This window comes from Pongo abelii, chromosome 11 (assembly GCF_028885655.2).
Source record: "Pongo abelii isolate AG06213 chromosome 11, NHGRI_mPonAbe1-v2.0_pri, whole genome shotgun sequence".
NCBI lineage: Eukaryota > Metazoa > Chordata > Mammalia > Primates > Hominidae > Pongo > Pongo abelii.
The window spans coordinates 24,070,489-24,083,500 of record NC_071996.2 but is presented as its reverse complement, the minus strand read 5'-3'; the positions used below and the strand labels follow the sequence as shown (position 1 = coordinate 24,083,500).

At 39.7% G+C, this 13,012-nt stretch overlaps 1 protein-coding gene across 1 annotated transcript in view; it reads left to right on the top strand.

Moving 5' to 3' along the window:
* The first annotated feature begins 1,357 nt into the window (after nucleotides 1-1,357).
* Nucleotides 1,358-13,012, top strand: part of CNTNAP5 (contactin associated protein family member 5) — a 985,650-nt gene continuing 973,995 nt past the window's right edge. Inside the window, exons 1-3 of the mRNA XM_054549188.2 lie at nucleotides 1,358-1,601; nucleotides 1,721-1,788; nucleotides 5,345-5,448. The gene's annotated coding sequence lies outside the window, so the exon portion shown is untranslated. The remainder of the gene's footprint in view (nucleotides 1,602-1,720; nucleotides 1,789-5,344; nucleotides 5,449-13,012) is intronic.

The window sequence follows — 13,012 nt, the reverse complement described above, 5'->3', positions numbered from 1 at the left end:
AACATTTTTTCCTTCATTTCAACTTTGGTGAATCTGACAATTATGTGTCTTGGAGTTGCTCTTCTCGAGGAGTATCTTTGTGCTGTTCTCTGTATTTCCTGAATCTGAATGTTGGCCTGCCTTGCTAGATTGGGGAAGTTCTCCTGGATAATATCCTGCAGAGTGTTTTCCAACTTGTTTCCATTCTCCCCATCACTTTCAGGTACACCAATCAGACGTAGATTTGGTCTTTTCACATAGTCCCACATTTCTTGGAGGCTTTGCTCATTTCTTTTTATTCTTTTTTCTCTAAACTTCCCTTCTCGCTTCATTTCATTCATTTCATCTTCCAGGGCTGATACTCTTTCTTCCATTTGATCGCATCGGCTCCTGAGGCTTCTGCATTCTTCACGTAGTTCTCGAGGCTTGGTTTTCAGCTCCATCAGCTCCTTTAAGCATTTCTCTGTATTGGTTATTCTAGTTATACATTCTTCTAAATTTTTTTCAAAGTTTTCAACTTCTTTGCCTTTGGTTTGAATATCCTCCCATAGCTCAGAGTAATTTGATCGTCTGAAGCCTTCTTCTCTCAGCTCGTCAAAGTCATTCTCCGTCCAGCTTTGTTCCGTTGCTGGTGAGGAACTGCGTTCCTTTGGAGGAGGAGAGGTACTCTGCTATTTAGAGTTTCCAGTTTTTCTGCTCTGTTTTTTCCCCATCTTTGTGGTTTTATCTACTTTTGGTCTTTGATGATGGTGATGTACAGATGGGTTTTTGGTGTGGATGTCCTTTCTGTTAGTTTTCCTTCTTACAGACAGGACCCTCAGCTGCAGGTCTGTTGGAGTACCTGGCAGGCCGTGTGAGGCGTCAGTCTGCCCCTGCTGGGGGGTGCCTCCCAGTTAGGCTGCTCGGGGGTCAGGGGTCAGGGACCCACTTGAGGAGGCAGTCAGCCCGTTCTCAGATCTCCAGCTGCGTGCTGGGAGAACCACTGCTCTCCTCAAAGCTGTCAGACAGGGACATTTAAGTCTGCAGAGGTTACTGCTGTCTTTTTGTTTGTCTGTGCCCTGCCCCCAGAGGTGGAGCCTACAGAGGCAGGCAGGCCTCCTTGAGCTGTGGTGGGCTCCACCCAGTTCAAGCTTCCAGGCTGCTTTGTTTACCGAAGCGAGCCTGGGCAATGGCGGGCGCCCCTCCCCCAGCCTCGCTGCCGACTTGCTGTTTGATCTCAGACTGCTGTGCTAGCAATCAGCGAGACTCCGTGGGCGTAGGACCCTCTGAGCCAGGTGTGGGCTATACTCTCCTGGGGCACCGTTTCCTAAGCCCGTCGGAAAAGCACAGTATTCGGGTGGGAGTGGCCTGATTTTCCAGGTGCCGTCTGTCACCCCTGGAAAGGGAACTCCCTGACCCCTTGCGCTTCCCGAGTGAGGCAATGCCTCGCCCCTGCTTCCGCTGGCGCACGGTGCACTCACCCACTGACCTGCACCCACTGTCTGGCACTCCCTAGTGAGATGAACATGGTACCTCAGATGGAAATGCAGAAATCACCCGTCTTCTGCGTCGCTCACGCTGGGAGCTGTAGACCGGAACTGTTCCTATTCGGCCATCTTCTTATTTTCCTTTTCTACATACAGGTACTTTAGCTTAAACAAGGCTCAGGTTCTTTATGAAAAATTATGTGTGTGAGTCTCTCAACTGGCCCCTAGTTTTCCTAAAGTGCTGCAGGTCACAAAGACTTTCTGACATCTTGCAGGTCTCTTAACAAAGAAGGATCCCAGCCTTTGCCTCTGAGTGAAACCAGGATCTAACTGAGTCCAAGAGGTATGTGGCATTTCTTGAATATTAATTTACAAATTTGTGTTACTTAGTTTCTATTTTGATGGGAAAATTCCTAGGCACCAAGGATTAAAAGATCAATAAAAATAAATCCAAGATTTAAGGAACTCAGATAGGAAAATCAACGATAATTAAACAATGCAAAAACATCCATTATAAAGAGAAGTACGAGCTCCGAGAGTCTAGAAAAGGGACATCTAACAGTAGGGAAAGGCAGAGGTCAGAAACACCTTCCTAAAGGAGGCAATAACTGAAAATAATTATGTAAAAAAACAGTCAGTGTTAGTGAAATACTAAAGGAGGAGAACAGGTTCTCAGGCAGAAAGAGTAACACTTTTGAAAGCAAAAGATATAAATATTAAAATACACTCAAGTGATGATACATACATACTTCAGACATGTTTAGATGCAATATAAAACATTATATTATATAGCTATATTTATACTTTATACAAATCAATTTATAAAAGTTAAAACTTCAAAAAGATATATTTTATGTGTAAAGTCCAGAGTTCTTATAAGTCCACATTTTTTGACAAAGCAATTTAACCTTTTAAAACTTGACTCCTGTTTACCTCACTAGTTTCATTTTCCCTTTCTAACTACCATCTTTGGTTTAGGTGTAGGAACATTCTTTCCACAAAAGGTCAGATAGAAAATATTTTCAGTATGGTGGCCCAAGCAGTCTCTCTCACAATCACTCTGTTGCTCTCGGCAAGCAGCCATAGGCAGTACATAAACACATGGGCATGGCTGTGTTCCAATAAAACTTTATTCATGGACACAGACATTTGAATGACATGTGATTTCCATGTGTTAATGAGATCATCTTCTTCAAATTTTTTCATTTATTTGAAAATGTAGAAAACTTTATTAGCTTGTGGACCACATAAAAAAAAATGCAGCAAACTGGATATGGATTCCAGGACATAACTTACCTACCCCTCTTTCAGAAAATCTTTATAACTTGGTGGTTGGGAGCTGGAGCAGGAGTCTGACTTCATGAGGTTTACTCCCAACCCAGCCACTATACTAGATGTATGATCTTGAACTAGTTAATGGGAGCATAAAGGGCGTGCTTCAGGTCATCTCTCTGTTGGTGACAGGGAGCCATTTAAAAAGTGTCAACCAGGCAGCAATACAAAAATTAGCCAGGCCTGGTGGTTCGCACTTGTAGTCCCAGCTACTCGGGAGGCTGAGGTGGGAGGATAGCTTGAGCATGAAAATCATAGATTGCAGTGAGCCAAGATCGTACTACTGCACTGTGCCTGGGTGACAGAGCCAGACCTTGTCTCAACAAAACAAAACAAAACAAAACCAAAACCCAGAAACCAAAAACAACAACAACAGAAAAAAACAGGGCAGTAGAATAATGTGATATGCCTTTTAGGGAAGTCTCTCTGACTGGAAAGAGAATCTTAGACCACAGCAGGCAAATTTGATAAGGAGACAACTGTTAGGAGGGTGATAGAACAAATTTCATTCATCTAGTTCGATTTTACTTATCATTAGATCTGAAATCTGAATATATCATACTTAATTGTATTATCTATCTGTACTATACTTACTGTGTTTTTTCTAATGTCATTTACAAATATACTGCATTTTCCATTACAAAGCAATTAAAGGTCCACCATAAATGATGACCTTGTGAGCATTGTGTTTGAGAGGAATGGATTTGGAACCTATGAACTGCAGATAGAAATGCCTTTGTAAAGTGTTTTTGTTTTTTTTTTTTTTTTTTTTTTTTTTTTTTTTTTTTACCAGGAACACAGACCATCTGTGTCCTTTGGTGATACAGTATCTCAGTCCACAATGTGGTTCCAAATGAATAATGGAGATTGGTTTTTACAAGCCAGCTTTATCTGTTGCAGCAATGATTAATAACCCCATGGCCAACCTTGCTTATAAAAAGAGAGAAAACGTGAAAACAATTTTGTATCTGAGTGAGATGAATCCATATTTTGTAAGTAAGATTAAAGTCAACATAAGCAGATGCCATGGAGTTTAGAGATTTCCCTTATTGGGCTGCGTAAAAGAAACAGTGTAAGCACTGGAGCATGCACGGCTTGCGCTGGAAACCAGGTTCCAAAATAAGCCTTGTGTGCAGCCTCAGACAAATGACTTAAGATCTCTAAGCCTCAGTCAAATGACTTAAGATTTCTAAGCCTTCATTTCACCTATGTGAAATAAGGATAATGGTATATGCTTTATAGTATTTGGGTAAAAATTGATTATTGCATGTACAGTATTTGGGTAAAAATTGATTATTACATGTAAAATATGCTAAACTACCTAGTATGCCATATTGTATTTAGTAAAATTATTTTTGGAATGGGGTTTGTTTGTGTGTGTGTGTGTGTGAGTGTGTGTGCCTGATTCCACTCCAACCCTTAAAGTTCTCCTCACCCTAAATTAGCTCTTGACTTGGGCTGAATGACTTCCATGAAAGTTCCTGAAACTTTTTCTCCAACTTTGTACCTTATTTGACTTCTTAACACTGTTCTGTTATTTCTTCAACTCTCCTCCCTTGACGTCTTTTACAACACATTCTTTTTATTTTCCTACATCTCTGATTTGATGTGTGTTCCCTTTCTTTCTCTTTCTCTCTCTCTGTCACACACACACGCACGCACACACACACACAAACTCCCCCCTCTTTTATCTCTCTCTCTTCCCTTTTCTGTTAGTAAAAGACCATTAAACATTTCATCCCTTTAAGGCTCAATCCTAGGGCACTAGTTTTTCTTTTTACTCAAGTGGTAACTCTAGGAGATACATTTAAGTCCATGCTTTCAAATATCATCTATACCCAGATGACTCAAATTATAAATCTCTAATGTAAGATTAAAATTCCCTTTTGTGCTCTAGAACTAAATAAAACCAAGCAGCTCCAAAACAACTCTCTTTGAATGATTATCTAACAGGATATCCCTAAACCTGGTTCTTTCCCTACTGTGTTGTCACTTTCTTTTCTGTTATACATGATCCTTGACACACCCTGCTCTCTCGTCCCGCGTATTCCATCCACCATCCAGCTGTATTTATTTTCCCTCTGAAATATTCCTTGCTTTTACTTTGTAAAATTATGTTAACTGATGCATCATAATTATACATATTTATCAAGAACAGTGTGATATTTCAATACATGTATGTACCATGTAATGATCAAATTAGGGCAATTTGCACACCTGTTACCTCAAACACTGTTGTGACATTTCAGCAACTACCTTCCAACCTCTCAATCGCATTTCTCAGTAAGTTAGTTCTTAGATGGTCATGATAATCAGTTTAGTTATTTTGACTTTGGTAAGCTTGCTGATACCATTTTGGGCTGAATAATTCTTTGTTGAGGGGGACTGCCTTGCATCACCTTTGGCTTCTATGCACTAGATGCCAGTAGCGCAGCACTCTACCCTCAAGTTCTGACAATCAAAAACTGCTCCAAACATTGCCAAATGTCCAGCAGTGGGCATAGAAAGCAAAATTACTTCCATTTGAGAACCACAATCAATTTGTTTCTTTCCATTTTGTCTTGCAGATATAGACCAAGGTTTCCTATTCTCTTTCCTGGATGGACAAAATAGGTTTTTAACTGGGCACCCAAATCTATACTGCTACTCTTTCCATTATTCCTGCAGTGTGGTGAGTGCTGACGTCAGCTGGGGTCTGCTCTGTCATACAGTTACTGTGTGATTTTGGACAAAATCATTAATGTTTCTCAACTCTTCACTCTTGCCATGGGTAAACAATATAAATATTATAGGGTTGTTGTGAGTATCAAATATGTAGTACACGCATGGTGCTCAAAACAGTGGCTGGCATAGGGTATAAACTTTCAATGAATATTATTTATGGTAGCCAGAATTGTCTTTGAAAACAGAAGTCCTATGAAAACCAATGAAATGCGATAATACCAGCTCTCAGCTAATAGGTTTGTCTAGCATTGTTCCTGCTCACACAGTCTTATGTTGCACAAGGCTCCGTCCTGATACCTGCCCTCTAGATACTTTATTTTGGTTTATGCTATTTCATATTTATCCAAGATATTTGTAGCGTGAATACTTTAGGCCTCTTCCTGTCTGTTTTCTCAGAAATGCCCTTTTGTCTCTATCTCTATAATCGTTGCCTATTTCACTTCTACCCTTCCTCAGTTTTCAGTCCAATCACTACTTTTGCAGAGAAGCCTTCCCTGGCCTGTATGACTAGATTGATTAACCCTATTTTACCAATTGATATATGTTATACTTGTTTTAAACATTAATTCATTTGCTATTAATTTTTCTGTGTGATTCTTTGTATGCTTTCTCCACAAGACTATAACTTATTTGAGTGCAAAGTTTCTTTTTGTTTGGGTGGTGGTTTTAGTTTTGCTTGGTGTTAGGCTCATGTCAAGCATAATTATGGACGTATCACAGACGTTCAATAAATAATTCATGCTGTATAAAAGTATGTAGTTTTTCTAGCTGATTAAACAGCTTTGAAGATATAAAGTTAATGTACATTGTTTTGTAAATAAAAACCAATGTCTTTGCAAAGTTTCCTGAAGAAACCAAGAACTGAGAAAAAGGTTTATGTGCAGGAAGTTTATCCAAGGATACATTATCCAATTGATTAGCACTGTGGGCAACTGGGTCTGAATTCTACTAGGGACGGTATAGATGGAGCCTGTGGAGAAGGCAGCTGAGAACTGTCTACCCAGGGAACAGAAAAGGTGGGTATTTATCTACTAGCTCCCACTGCCCATGCTCAAGGGTCCACTGCCTGGATTCTAACATCCTTGCATTTGCATTTTGCAGATGCATGAATAAAAGCTAAGCAGATGTGGAAGGCTTTCAGTGTGGCAAACTCAGAGAAATCTATGATAGAAAGTCAAAGAGTTGAAGAGCAAATATTAATGTCTAACACTTTTAATTTATATTTTCAGAACTCCTACTAAAGTAAATCCTAATTTCATACATTTATTGGTGACTTTCTTCTTCACGAAATGAGTTTTTTTAGCCCAGTTAGACATCTTGTATAGTTTCAATTTTAGGAGGTCTTTTGTAGAGCAATTGTATGTTTCCTTTGTCTTTCATCATTTCATAACATAGTTAAGTCTGATAGTTTGTTATTTATACATCCTTGGTTTCTTCTCTTGCTTCCAGATTTTAATAGAGTAAGTAAATAGTTAGAATTTTTCTTCTAATAATGTTATACACAATATATTATCTTTTTAATGCAAATCATTGGTCCATTTAGAATTCATTTTGGTGCATCTAGGCAACGTATGAGTGATCTAGTGATCCAGTTTCTCTTCATTCCCACCAGCATTTAGTGTTATCACTGTTTGGTTTTGTTTAGTCTGTAGTCATTCTAGTCATTTAGTCTGTAGTCTTTAGTCTTCAATCTGTAGTCATGTAGTCTGTAGTTTGAATTTGAATTATCTTAGTGGCTAACAGTGTTGAAAATTGTTTCATGTACCTATTTATCTATGAATCCTCTTTAATAAAACATAGTTTTGTCCTTCCTTCCTTCCTTCCTTCCTCCCTTCCTCCCTCCCTTCCTCACTTCCTCCCTTCCTTTCTCCCTCCCTCTCTCTCTCCAGGGTTCTCCTTAGAAACAGTACCAATAAGACGATAAATAGTATCTTAGTGCATTTTCGGTTGCTATAACAGAATATCTGAGGCTCAATAATTTATAAAGAAAAGCATTTATTATTTACCTCATGGTTCTGCAGGCTGGGAAGTTCGAGGGGCATGGCACCAGTATCTGCTCAGCTTCTGGTGACAGCTTTACTGCTGGGTGAAAACACGGCAGAAGGTTAAAGAGGAAGTGGACACATGCAACAGGAGACTAAATCTGAAGGGTGTCATTTTGTAATAATCCATACTTGCAGGAATGAACCAGTTTCTGAGACAACTTATCCAGTCTTATGAGAGCTAGAATTTGCTCACTACTATAAGAAAGGCACAAAGTTATTCATGAGGAATCTGCCTCCATGATCCAAATACTCCCCACTAGGCTCCACCTCCCACCTCCTAAAACTACCATGTTGATGATCACATTTCAGCATGAATTTTGGTGGGACCAACCATATCCAAACCATAGTAGAAGGTAGGAAGATAGATAGATGGATAGGAGACAGATAGAGGTAGTTTCTTTCTTTCATATATATATACATACAACCTTAGAATGACATTCAGGACCCGTAAGAGCTGGCCTTCTATTAACTACCTGATCTCATCTGTTCTTAGTCTCCTCTCCACTGATTCATTCTGCCTCACTGAACTTAGTGAACTCTTAGTCTCCTGTCCACTGATTCATTCTGCCTCACTGAACTCCCTGTTATCCCTCTTACACATTAGGCTCACTCCTACCACTTCATGTACTGCTTCTTCTTCCAGGGATTTTAAAGGAAACATGGGTCATTTCTGTATTTTCATCAGAACTTTTAACATAAAATAAAACAAAACAAAAAACAAATTTTAAAACAAAACAACAACAAAAGAAAAAATGAAAGGAGAAAATAAAGAAAAAGGAAAGGAAAGAAAGAAGAAGGAAGGAAGAAAGGAAGGAAGGAGGGAGGAAGGAAGGCAGGCAAGCAATACACACACATATACATATATAAATATATATATATATCTTAGAAATTTTAGGAATACTAAGGAAATAAATAAGGTACACTCTGAAGTATTTTATTTCCTCCTGATAAGTGTGTAATGAATATTTCTGCACAGTTCTCACTTAAATAAACACATAATATAACCAGGTGAGCATTTCTTATATATTCAAGCAAGACATACAACCAGGACTTGCAGGGAGAGCTAAAAATGACTTCTTCCAAAAATCTAATGAGTAGAAAAATAGAAGAGAAGGAAAATAATCTTAGCAGTGTTTTTCAAACTTCACATTAAACCTATGGGACAACGTGGACTATTTGAAATCTTTAGGATTACTCATTGCCTCTGTGTTTGCTGCATTTAATTTGATTGGCTCTGCCTGGATTTTCTATCTACCCAGTCTGTCCATGTGTGAGATGTTGGTGGGATCTGAGTTTAGAGCTCACCTGGATGCAGGGCAGAGCTCACAGAGCACAGGCTTTGGTGTCAGCCAGTCCTGTCTGATGACCCAAGTTCCTTGTGTTAGTAACTGTAGAACTGCAGAATTCAGTTTTTTCACCTGAAAAGTGAGGTTATTGACCTCATATAGCTATGAGGATTAGTAATAGCAGTTGTAAAGAACTGTACACATAACAGAGACTTGGTTGATAGTGCTGTGATGAATATTTCTTAAAGGGGCTTGGACTTGAAATTAGCCTCAAAAGGGTCAATTGAGACTGAATAGGCAAAGACTCTGGTTATAAGACTTCTTCAACTTTTGAAGGACCTCTGATTCTTGGGGAGATGCTGGAGATATTTTGTAGGGCTGAAGATACAAGATATTTTATGAATATTTATTGAATTTAACAATAAAAATATGAGGTGACAATTTGAGCATATTTTAGTATAAGATGTGTTAGCTCATTTGCATTGCTGTAAAGAGATACTTGAGAGTGGGTAATTTATAATGAAAAGGGGTTTATTTTGGCTTGTGGTTCTGTAAGTTGTAATGACACCAGCATCTGCTCCTGGTGAGGCCTCAGGAAGCTTTCAATGATGGCAGAAGGCAAAGAGGGAGCTGGTGTATAACATGGTGTGACAGGAAGCAGACAGAGGGAACAAGAGAGAGAGGGCAAGAGAAAGAGGGAGGAAATGCCAGGCTCTATTAAACAACTAGCTCTCACATGAACTAACAAGGTGAGAATTAACTTACTATCATGGGGAGGGCACCAAGTCATTCATAAGGGATCCATCCCCATAACCCAACACTTCCTACCAGGCCCCAACTCCTCATGTCTTCCCAATAGGCCCCCAAAGTCTTAACTTGTTCTTGCATCAACTTCGAAGTCCAAAGTCTCATCTGAGACTCAAAGCATATTTCTTTCACCTATGAATCTGTAAAATTAAAAACTAGTTATTTACTTCCAAGACACAACGGTGGTTCTGGCATTGGGTAAAGATTCCCATTCTCCCTAGAGTTCTCCAGAGAAACAGAAGGGAGACATTGACCAAAAGAAAAGGGTAACAGGCCCCATGCATGTCTGAAACCCTGAAAAGCAGACGTTAAATCTCAAAGTTCCAACAAAATCTTTGACTCCATGTCCCACATCCTGGGGACACTGGTGTGAGGGGTAGGCTCCAAGGCCTTAGGCAGCTCCATCTCTGTGGTTTTGCAAGATGTAGTTTCCATGCTGCTCTCACAGATTAGAATTCAGTGAGGCTTTCTCAGGTTCTGGGTACAAACTGCTGTTGGCTTTACCATTGGGGAGGCTGGAGGGCAAAGGCCCCTTTCCCACGGTCTCAATAGACAGTGCCCTGGTGGGGACTCTGTGTGGTGTGTTCAACCCCATATTTACCCTGGGCAGTGCCCAGTAGAGGCTCCACCCCTGTGGCAGGCTTCTGCCTGGGCACCCAGGCTTTCTCATACATCTTCTGAAATCTAGGTAGAAGCTGCAGCCTTCTTCACTTTTGCATTCTGTGTACCCACAGGCCTAACCCCACATGGAAGCCACCAAAGCTTATGGGGGCTTGTGCTCTCCAAAGTGGCAGTTCAAGCTATGGCTGTGGTCCATTGAATGAAGACTGGAACTGGAGCTACTAGGATGTGGGAAGCAGCATTGAAAGGCTAAGCAGGGCACAGTGTCCTGAGCCTGTAACCTGAAATAATTCTGTCCTCTTAGGCCTATGAACCTGTGAATGGATGGGCAGTCTGGAAGACTTCTGAAATGCCTTCAAGATCTTTTCTTGTTGTATTGACTATTAGCACTTGGCTTCCTTTTAGTCATGAAAATCTCTCTAGCAAGTGGTTATCTGCAGCCCTCTTGAATTCCTCTTCTGAAAATGCTCTTCTCTTCTCTACAACATGACCAAGCTGCAATTTTTCCAAACTTCGACACACTGCTTCCTTTTTAAATATGTTTCAAATTTAAGTCATTACTTTGCTTCTATATCTGATTGTAGGCTGTTAGAAGCAGCCAAGCCACATATTGAATGCTTTGTTGCTTAGAAGTTTCTTCCTCCAGATACTGTAAGTCTTCACTCTTAAGTTCAACCTTCCACAAATCCCTAAGACATGAACACAATGCACCCAAGCTCTTTGCTAAGGCATAACATGAGTGGGGATTTGTTCCAATTGCCAATAAATTTCTCATCTCCATCTGAGAGCTTGTCAGCCTGGACTTCACTGTCCATATTTCTATCAGCATTTTGGTCACAACCACTCAACTAGTCCCTAAGACATTCCAAACCTTCTTTCTCCTTCCTGTATTCTTCTGAGCTCTCCAAACTCTTCCAATTTCTGCTTGTGACACAGTTTCCAAAGCTGGTTCCACATCTTCAGGTACCTTTATAGCAATGTCCCACTTCTAGTACCAATTTTCCGTTAGTCCATTTGTGTTACTGTAAAGAACACTTGAGGATGGATAGTTTATAACAAAAAGAGGTTTATTTTGGCTCACAGATCTGCAGGCTGTACAGGAAGCATGGATCCAGCATCTGCTCCTGTGAGGCCTCAGGAAACTTCCAATCCAGCAGAAGGTGAAGAGGGTGCCAGAAAATCCTATGGCAAGAGAGAAAGCAAGAGAGAAGGAACAAGAAAGAGAGGAGAAAGGTGCCAGGCTCTTTTAAATGACTAGCTTTTGTGTGAACTAACAGAGTAAGAACTCATTTATTACAATGCAGAGTGCATCAAGCCATTTATAAATCTATCCCCATGACCCAAACACCTCCCACAAGGCCCCAACTTTAACACTGGGGATTATATATCAACATGAGATTTGGAAGGGATAAACATAATAATCTCAAATAAATAATTTTTTCTTATTAATTTATAGAAGTGTTTATGTATGATAAATATATATATACAGTTATGACATATATAGTAAGTTAAATAATTTTTGTCTCAATAAATGCAGTGCACATTTTATATTACTTGAAAAAAAGAAATCATGTACATATTAGTTAACATTTACTGAGTTTTGCCAGCTTCCTCTATATGCTCAAAGGAATAGGAAACATCAAAACAGCCATGTTCTGTGTGATGAAAGGGGAGAAGAGTCTATCTGAAGACACAATTGGAAATAGTGAAGAAAAAAAGCAGGTTGTGAGCATTTTTTCATGTGTTTTTTGGCTGCATAAATGTCTTCTTTTGAGAAGTGTCTGTTCATGTCTTTCGCCCACTTTTTGATGGGGTTGTTTGTTTTTTTCTTGTAAATTTGTTGGAGTTCATTGTAGATTCTGGATATTAGCCCTTTGTCAGATGAGTAGGTTGCGAATGCAAATCAAAACCACAATGAGATACCATCTCACACCAGTTAGAATGGCAAACATTAAAAAGTCAGGAAACAACAGGTGCTGGAGAGGATGTGGAGAAATAGGAACACTTTTACACTGTTGGTGGGACCCTTGTGGAAGTCAGTGTGGCGATTCCTCAGGGATCTAGAACTAGAAATTCCATTTGACCCAGCCATCCCATTACTGGGTATATACCCAAAGGACTATAAATCATGCTGCTATAAAGACACATGCACACATATGTTTATTGCAGCATTATTCACGATAGCAAAGACTTGGAACCAACCCAAATGTCCAACAATGATAGACTGGATTAAGAAAATGTGGCACATATACACCATGGAATACTATGCAGCCATAAAAAATGATGAGTTCATGTCCTTTGTAGGGACATGGATGAAATTGGAAATCATCATTCTCAGTAAACTATCGCAAGAACAAAAAAACAAACACCGCATATTCTCACTCATAGGTGGGAACTGAACAATGAGAACACATGGACACAGGAAGGGGAACATCACACTTCGGGGACTGTTGTGGGGTGGGGGGAGGGAGGAGGGATAGCATTGGGAGATATACCTAATGCTAGATGACGAGTTGGTGGGTGCAGCGCACCAGCATGGCACATGTATACATATGTAACTTACCTGCACGTTGCGCACATGTACCATAGAGCCTAAAGTATAATAATAATAATAATAATAATAATAATAATAATAAAAGAGAAAAAAAAAAGCAGGTTGTGCTAAATGGATGTGCACATCAAACACATGCTTGGGTGCGAAGATGAAAACTGAATATAAATGAAAATATATGCAGCTATGCCTTCCAAAAAT